At 31.3% G+C, this 8,981-nt stretch overlaps 1 long non-coding RNA gene across 1 annotated transcript; it reads right to left on the bottom strand.

The window, feature by feature from the left end:
- Positions 1-2,154: 2,154 nt before the first annotated feature.
- Positions 2,155-7,196, bottom strand: LOC117109315. Its single transcript, XR_004445500.1, has 2 exons — positions 6,551-7,196; positions 2,155-3,827 (listed from the first exon to the last, which is right to left on the bottom strand). It is a non-coding gene; the product is annotated as an uncharacterized LOC117109315 (long non-coding RNA).
- Positions 7,197-8,981: the final 1,785 nt, after the last annotated feature.

The raw sequence follows: 8,981 nt of genomic DNA, 5'->3' as shown, positions 1-8,981 counted from the left end.
GTGTGCAGTTGAAACTAAACTGGCAATAACCTTAAAGAAAAAAAACACATAACTGCGCATAGTTTAGATTCAAATATGGAGAAAAAGTCAAATTTGTAACACTAATTACAAAGTTACTTACATTAGTTTATCGATATATTTGGTCCTACATGACTGGTGTACTTTCCACAATAGCACATTCGCCGGAGAATTTTTCGGTTTCCATCCAATGTTGCAGAATCCCAGAAACAAGAATTACTATTATGATATTCACTAGTATGAGTTTTATTGTACAAACCGTAGCAGAAGAGGTTTATAATATTTCCATACTCTGCAGGTTTTGTCCAGGTACAACTAGGATTTTCATGAACCTCAATCTCTGGATATTGCGCTGCCATCTTTTCAAATAAAAGTAACTACAATATTGTTTCAACACGATTACGACCAATTTTGTCGGCCAATTAGTTAACAGAAAAACTGCACGTGATTCTGATAGCCAATAGGTTTGTGACAAAATAGGTTTAGTAGTACTGTACTAACGTAATGGTGATGGTTTTGACTCATAAGAAGGAAAGATATGAAGTAGAAGAAATAAGCAATGACACAGGAGTATGAAATCCTCCTTTTTAATAAATATAGAAAAAAAATCAAAATTACTTAATTGTTCGAAATACATTGTAAAGTAATTAAACGTAACTAAATTGCCTTTATGGTTGTTTTATGTCGAAGTTTAATTTGTGCATTAGATTTGTGTTTGGAAATTGTGAAAATGAGTATGCATTATTAAGTTTAATATGTGAAATATATACGAATGATTTATTACTATTATAATTATTATTATTATTATTATTATTGTTATTATTATTATTATTAAAACTATTATTATTATTATTATTATTATCATCATTAAAATAAAAATAACTATAATGTAGTGTAATAAAAAAAATATGCTTTTCTAAAACTTGGAGCAAAATCATATAGAATTAAATAACATTGCAATGTCATAATAATGAAGACTGATAAAATATCTAATGTTCCATAAAAGAGTTCTATTGGGGGAAACCGCATACACAAACTAATAAAGAACTATATGCTAAGATTCCATGTATGAAGAAAGCATCAGTATGAAATAAACGTTAAAGAAAAGAAACAGTATGTTAACTATTAATTTGGGAATCCACACATTATAGAACAAGATCAGTTATTAAATACATTGAAGGAAACAAGAAAAACTTGTTAGATGCAAGTAATGACCAAGTGAAATGTGTGGAACGTGTCAAAAATATGTTCATCTTTCTTTAATAATGTTTGTAGGGGCATGGCACTCGTGTTTATGAAAAATATTTATCACATTCATCTAGTTGATATCAATATTTGGACCAACCGTTGAGAATACCCACAATGGCATTCTCAACGCAAAATATACTTTCTTTGTCCCATATCCCTCCGATGCCATTTACATCTCCTATCGTAATGCGTCTCCGAACCTTCCAGGTCGTTTTGGCAATGGCACTCTCTGACCCATTATTATTTTCTGGGGAAGGGGTGGGGCGGAATTTTAGTTCTTCGAATGATACAGTATATATAGTTTTAAGTAGCCAATCCCACCTTAGACATTCTTCAAACTCTGACCTTTCTCGTTACAGATTTGCATGCATTGACCTTTCACATAGACATGCGGAGTTCAATCTGCGTGATAATTTACTGTGTAACAGAAAATAATATGCCAATGTGTATAATGTAAACTGACGTGTCAATGTATTGGTCATTCGTTTAATAACCTTTAATACAAATATAATTTTCGATTCAAAATTTTTAGAAATATATTTTTATGAAAGCTGATCAAATATAATAGAAATTTTTAAATTAAGCAGAATAATAAATACGATTTTTGTTGTTATAATTATTCGGAATTGTGCGGCCTATATTGTTAATAGATGGATGGAAGTGACTTCTAATATAAACATTAGGTCTTTTATATTATTATGTAATAATTATATTATTATATTATGTAAGTCATTTAACCAAACAACTTTATTTGTTCCTTTATATCAGACTTACATACAGATTAAGTTAATTGATATTTTATGCTACATTATTGTTATTAACACACAACTAATTATATTTCAAACACCGACAATTACTACGACAGAATAAAACAACAGACTAGCTTTGTAGCTAAGTTTAGAGAGCTTTTAATGCAACTACGGTACATAATACTAGCACGTTACAATGCAATGTAAATTTAAAATGCCTATATTAACATTAATAATAATAACAATAATATTAATAATATTTTTAATAATAATAGTAATAGTAATAACATAATTTATATGTCGAGGTCAATAAAATAACTACATTATGAGAATGATAATAATGATGATAATGAGAGTGGTCTTGTTAATGATTTATCAAAGTTGACACCTACATTTAGGACCTACAAAAATTCGACCCCTTGTGGAACGAACTGTATAAAAAGGGAAACATTTGTTGTTAATTGTTAACTAATAGTAACAGGCCTACATATTATTTATATAATGCTACATGACATTTATCAGTAATAATAATAATACCAACAACATAAGATAATATAAATATTTAAAGGGGTCAAATACTGTATAATGCTATAGTGTAGAAGAAATATAAAAGAAGTGCTACAGTCAAAGAAATTAACATTTTAACAGAGTTAAAGATGAATTGTCGAATGAATATGACAGAAAATTATCATTTAAAAAAAATTTTGAAATTAACTTGCTCATTTTGCTGTAACATACACATTTTTGACTAAAGCATACACTTTTTTTTTTTAAATTAAAAAATGTGTATCCTGATTTTTATACTTGATAATGATAATTAATAACAAAAACAATTCCAGTGACTGGAAGTGTTTCTATCATTTTTCGCTGTAAAATTTATTGGTAAATATTTTTTAAATAAACTCATTTGGACAGAGGAAAGTGCGTTATTGAAAAGTGCAACATCTAATCCACTTCGCCACGAGCAATGGCTGTTGGAATGGCGACATATAAATGGAACGATTTGATATTTTGATTTGATATTAGTTGATTATTTTCATGTTGCAGTACTTCAAAACGAACAATTTAATTTCAAATAAAACTTTTATGAATATTTTTGTAGTTTTCATTTTACTAATTTGTATGTTTATATTCTGAATTAGGCTTATAAGGATAAGCCTATTATCAGTGTTCTCCCCAGTCCCTTGAAGCACCATGGTACCATGATGCTTGGGACTTTCCACATGAAGTCTTGACAGTTGGTCATGATGCTTGGATCATCTTCCATGATTCTTTTATCAGGGAAGCTTTTATATAGTCTTAAAGTGCAATTTAGGACATTTCAATGCCTCCTAATTATTAAAAATACCTAGTGTCAGTCCCTAGGGTGGACTTAATACTTACCATGACGCTTGCCCATGATGCTATGGAGAACACTTCATTGTACTAGCCTTACAATTTACGATTATAGGAACACAATAATATTGTTAATGTTATACTGATCATGGGAAACCTACTTGATTTAATTTTACAAGATAACTATTATATTTAATCTAATCTGGATATAGAAGTGTTATCGGTTGTAAATTATCTTTTCTAAGCTTTCTTTGGTGCAGTAGTGGAGCTTGTTGGCTAAATATATATTGATGAGGTGCAAAGTAGGCGAGTAGTTAACAGTGGAATACAAGGAGGTGCGAGTAAAATTTAGTTTCATAATTCTCCTCTACAGGACGATGAAATTTGTGTCTTGACATGAAGGTGCAATTTGTGCTTTGATTGTATAGCTTTCAAATAGGATGCATGCAATCTTCCTCTTCCACGATCTCATCAAATCTGAAAAAAATATATCAAGAACAAACATAAAACTAAAATTTTAATTTGAAAAAAAATTTCTCATAATTATTAATTTTTATTTCATCTCAAATGCAATACATATAAATACGCAAGTCTCCCTTCAATTAAAGACCCATCAAATTGAAGACCACCCCCAAATAAGCACCACTTTTCTGCGACTCCGGTTGAATTCCTATTTTTTTAACATTAGCTGTTTTCTCCAATTAAATACTCCCTCTATTTAGTGACCAACGACAATGGTTGTGAATAACCCAACTGATAATTTCCCCTCCAATTTAAGACCACTATAAAATAAATAGTGATGTTGTATGACTTAAAAATATTAGCCAAAGCACATCATAAGAATCTGTTTTGTGTATATTGAATAACGATAATGCCAGTGATGATGTTGATAATATTATAATAAAAGTTGTTTTAAATAATTACAGGACTTGATTTCTAGATTCCAAAGAAATTCTTTAATAAGAATAAATATCAGCATACAGTAACTGCATCCATTAAAAAACACCTAATACATTATTTCTTAACTTTCCTCTAAACAGAGACCACATTAGGTTTTTTTTTTTTTAATTCCGGCGTAGATGGTTTTGGCAGACCAAACTAAAAATTTTCCTTTCAATTAAAGAATATTTTTTTTAAATATAGTGATTTTACTGCAGAATTTTACAGACTTCAAAATAATATACATCAAAGCCAATTTTTTGTGTATACAGTGCTCTATATTGAATGCCAATTGTGTTAGTAGAATTAGTTTGTAGAATTAGTTAATGGTTGTATTTTTGTAATGGATATTTGGGTAGAACGAGCGCAGGACTTGATGTATGGCTACCAAAAATGGTTTATTAAAAATGAATAACAGCATACAGAAATGTAAACCCATTCTACAATACCTGAAAAAAAAACTTACATTTACTGTACCAATTCTTAATTCTCCTCTAAATAGTGATATTCAAATGCCTCTTTTACTGCCAGTCTTAAATTACAGGAATTCTAATTAGAGACCAAAGCTGCTAAAGGCCACTAAAATCCCGTCCCAACAATGGTCTTTAATTAGAGGGAGACTTGTATAATAATGCTAATTTAATTTATATAGGCCTAATTAAAACACACTATAGGCCTATATATGCCCATGCATTTATATACTTATGAATATACATAATTAAATAATTATAATTATAGGTAGGTAATGCCTGCAATTTGAAACCTAACTGACAGTTACATTTAAAGAGAATACAGGTGCGCTTAGTTTAAATTCAGACCGGATTTAGAATTTAGTTGTCTTACGGGAAATTGTTGCGGCAACCATCATTAAAATAAAAACACAAAATTACAAAATACAACATTATATCAATGATATGGTACATACTATAAAATAAGATGATTTAAAAATGGGGGAAACAATCGAATTTTAAACACTAGCTGCGAATTTATTCCCCATTAGTTTATTGGTACATTTGGTCCTACATGACAAGAGACAGCTGATGTATCTTCCGCAATAGCACATCTGGCGCAGAATGTTTCGGGAAACAAGATTGACTATTATGATGTTCAATATTATGAGTTATATTATAGTTACAGTGACAGTCGAGGTTGAATGTATTTGCATCCTCTAAATCTCGTATCCAAATACAATTGGGATTTCCATGAATCTCAGTCTTAGGGAAGTGCTCTGCCATCTTTTCAATGAAAGGAAAGCTACATTAAGTAGTAACTAATGTCCTAACACTAAAACGATTGCAAACACTTTTGTCAACCAATTAGAAAACAGAAAAAATACACGTGTTTCTAATAGCCAATAGATACTTGACAACAAATCTATTCATCTGGAAATAAGAAAGGCTTATTCCAAATGTAAATGTATTGATTATTTTAATTCTCGTTTGGTAAAGTAGTATAAGAATGTAAAATGTATAAATACATAGCCAGTTAATAGTAATGATTTTAAACATTTTAAACATGTTGCCAAGAATTCTTATACTACAACTCAGTTTTTTGTGATGTTATGAAAATAAAAATCGCAATATATCTGTTTAAATTAATAATAATTAAGAATCTTCAATAGTAGATGTTAGCATTGAACTCCGTTGTTTATTGCATGTCTGCTGTTACACCGTCCATTTTGATAATGATAATAATCAATATAGTTAATAATGAGTAATATTATAGTGATAATGATAATAGTAATGGTAAGATAATGATAATGATATTGCTAATGATTATAAGGATAAACCCTTACAGCAAAAGACTTGCAAAAATTAATTTTGTATATCTATTCACTTAAGCGTATATAATTACCATTATTTAAAAATAATTTCATATTTTTAAATTTACATTATCTTATAAATTTAAGATAATATGACAGTGTCTTAAAAACTAAGACCATAGGACTGGTAACATTTCTAATGTAAAATAATTGAATTCTTTATGGATAAAAACATTTTTAAAACTATATGGTAAATGTTTATGCATGAGAGAAGCATTAGTGTGAAAAATCAGTTAGTTGTCGTTTATAACTACGAGTCTGAGTATACAATCCACATAACTGACTATACGGTAGTATAGTAACAACTACACAAAATTTATTCAAATATTGTTTTGCCAATTATCAAAAGTGTCAACATGTTATTCATCTACTGTATCTTGGGTTTTGTCACTCGTGTTTCTCAGAATACACGTTTGCTGCAATAAAAGAAATTAATTACCATATTCATCTAGTTGATATCAATGTTTGGACCAACCGTTGAGTAATACCCACAATGGCATTCTCGACGCAGAATATACTTGCTTGCCCCCATAACTGTCGAATGCCATTTACAGCTCATATCGTGATGCTCTTCTGAACCTTCTTTTTTAAATTTACCGCAATGGCACTCTCTTGTCCAAATCTTATCACCGCCTAACCCACTCATCTTCCATTGACAACTGTCATTTGTATGTATTTCTGTATAACCAGTGCTCCAAAGCCTACTCCACCACCGACGCATATTAATGTTCTTTTCTGCGAAAATTCTAGTTCTTCGGCTGATATATATAGAGTTTTGAACAGCCAATCCCATGTTGTACATTTTTTAATGTTGGATACGACTGATAGTTTGCAAAACAAAAATCTGTTTACACTTTGTCACCAAGCACTCATGTAGAAGGTAGACAGATCCGTCGATCAACATAAAAAGTGTTAGAATACAATGAAACGCTATATAGTAACGGCCTATTACCTTTAGAGATCAAAATAAATTAATGCACTGAAAGATTGCTATGTTTGTAGCAAACGTCATAGATTGAGTTTCTTTTCACAATCTCGATCGCGTTTACGACGCAAACTTTTAGCGCATGCGTAGAAACTACACAATTTTGTAGTATATATATATATCTGTCTCTTATACACATCTAGATGTGTATTGGATACTTGCTGGTATGTTGCATTGTAACTTAAACATTTTTTTTACTTAGCATCTATTGCTTTTTTTTAAAGTTTTGTTCTAGGCCTAAATTTATGCGAAATTTACTGGCGTACCAGCGAGGGGAGATTTGGAAATCTTTTCATGGCTTGTTATTGAATGACAAAATACATATTATATTATGATTATTTGATAACATTTCGTTATGCTTAATAACAGGGAGATTCCTGTTGGGGAGGGAGACTCGTATTTGGCTCCAGTTTCAAACACGAGTTTTTGCTGTTCCTTTAAATGCTTGGGGTTATTATATAAGAATACATCTTCAAATAAAAAATAATATTCGACGTCCCTTCGTCCCGACTGGGGTATCATGTTAGCACCAGGATGGTTGGCCAGTAGTTGCTTTTTATGCTCGCAAATGGTTTTTCTGCAGAGGTAGGCAAAATTTGCTAAGCTTACTATTATAGGAAATTGAAAATCACTAATCGTGATTAATTTCTCCTGGACTTCTCCGTCCACTGTAGACGTCGATAATGTGGGGGGTCCTCTGGTACCAAGTCATCAGTTACTAACTGTAAACGTAATTATTGGTTCCACTCGGGATATATTTAAAAATAAAATCATTCCAGAAGAACAGAACCATTGAGTGTTTTATTCCAGAATCGTCGGCTCCTGAATCAAAGCTTGGGACCTTCCTCAACTGCTTCTTTCAGCTAAGAGTTTCGCTCAGTAGATATAATAATTATGGAATTTCAATTAAATTGTCTACCCCAACATAAAATCCACTGATTTTTTGTTTTTTTTTCAGAGCCACTGTATTCATACCGGAGACCTTAGTGGTCCCCTAGTCCTCAGCATTGGGCTCGGATTAGCCCCTAATTAGTTAACCAAACCGTTTACAAAAAGCTAGATCCACTTGGTTAACATGTCTAAGTTTTAGCTAATATCAATATTTCGAAGATGTTTAAAGGCAGTAGAGTTTAGAAAGGATAATGAGTAATGATCTGCATTTTCTGATTCTGGAATGACCCGAACTTTTCTATCTGTCTCTTATACACATCTAGATGTGTATAAGAGACAGTTTGAACCCTCTATCTTTTGATTAGGACTGGTGCCCAGACACTGTGCCACATGTTTACACATCACGAATATTAAGGAATATTACCCTGTTTACAGTGATTTTTTTCACAGAATGTCTTCCTGTTTTCCCATTGGTACTTAGGCCTAGTCATCAGACTATTAGATTTACACTAGACACGATAACGACACGACAACAACATATCATCGTGTAGTTTGTATTCTTCAACACTGTGCGCATCTGTATCGTGTCGTTGTTGTGTCGTAATCGTGTCTAGTGAAAATGTGCCTTTAGGGGAGACAGGGGACATAGTACTTGCGCCGTATTGTCCCAGGGGCCCAGCCGATTTTCTAATTCCAAATTTGGAATATGGAATAAAACATAAACAATATTGTTCATCCTTTCACCGAAAGATATGCAAGATGTGTTTACATTATTTTCAAAACACCTGTGTTTTACATGTTTTTACTCTGATAAGTTTGTGTGGCTAATTTTGTACATTTTTGATAGAACTTTATAATTTTGTTTCCCTGGTTAGCAATATTTACCTTAATCATTTTAGTTGGTGTCAATGTTTGGTCCGATGTACGTTTTGTACCTACCACAATAACAATGTCGACGCAGAATTGATTCGTTAGGCATATTCACACAACAGGA

Source organism: Anneissia japonica, unplaced genomic scaffold (assembly GCF_011630105.1).
Source record: "Anneissia japonica isolate Jap-2015-1 unplaced genomic scaffold, ASM1163010v1 scaffold287761_len698747_cov189, whole genome shotgun sequence".
In the NCBI taxonomy this organism is placed as follows: Eukaryota; Metazoa; Echinodermata; class Crinoidea; order Comatulida; family Comatulidae; genus Anneissia; species Anneissia japonica.
The sequence above is the reverse complement of the archived record's forward strand: the minus strand, read 5'-3'. Positions and strand labels throughout refer to the sequence as shown.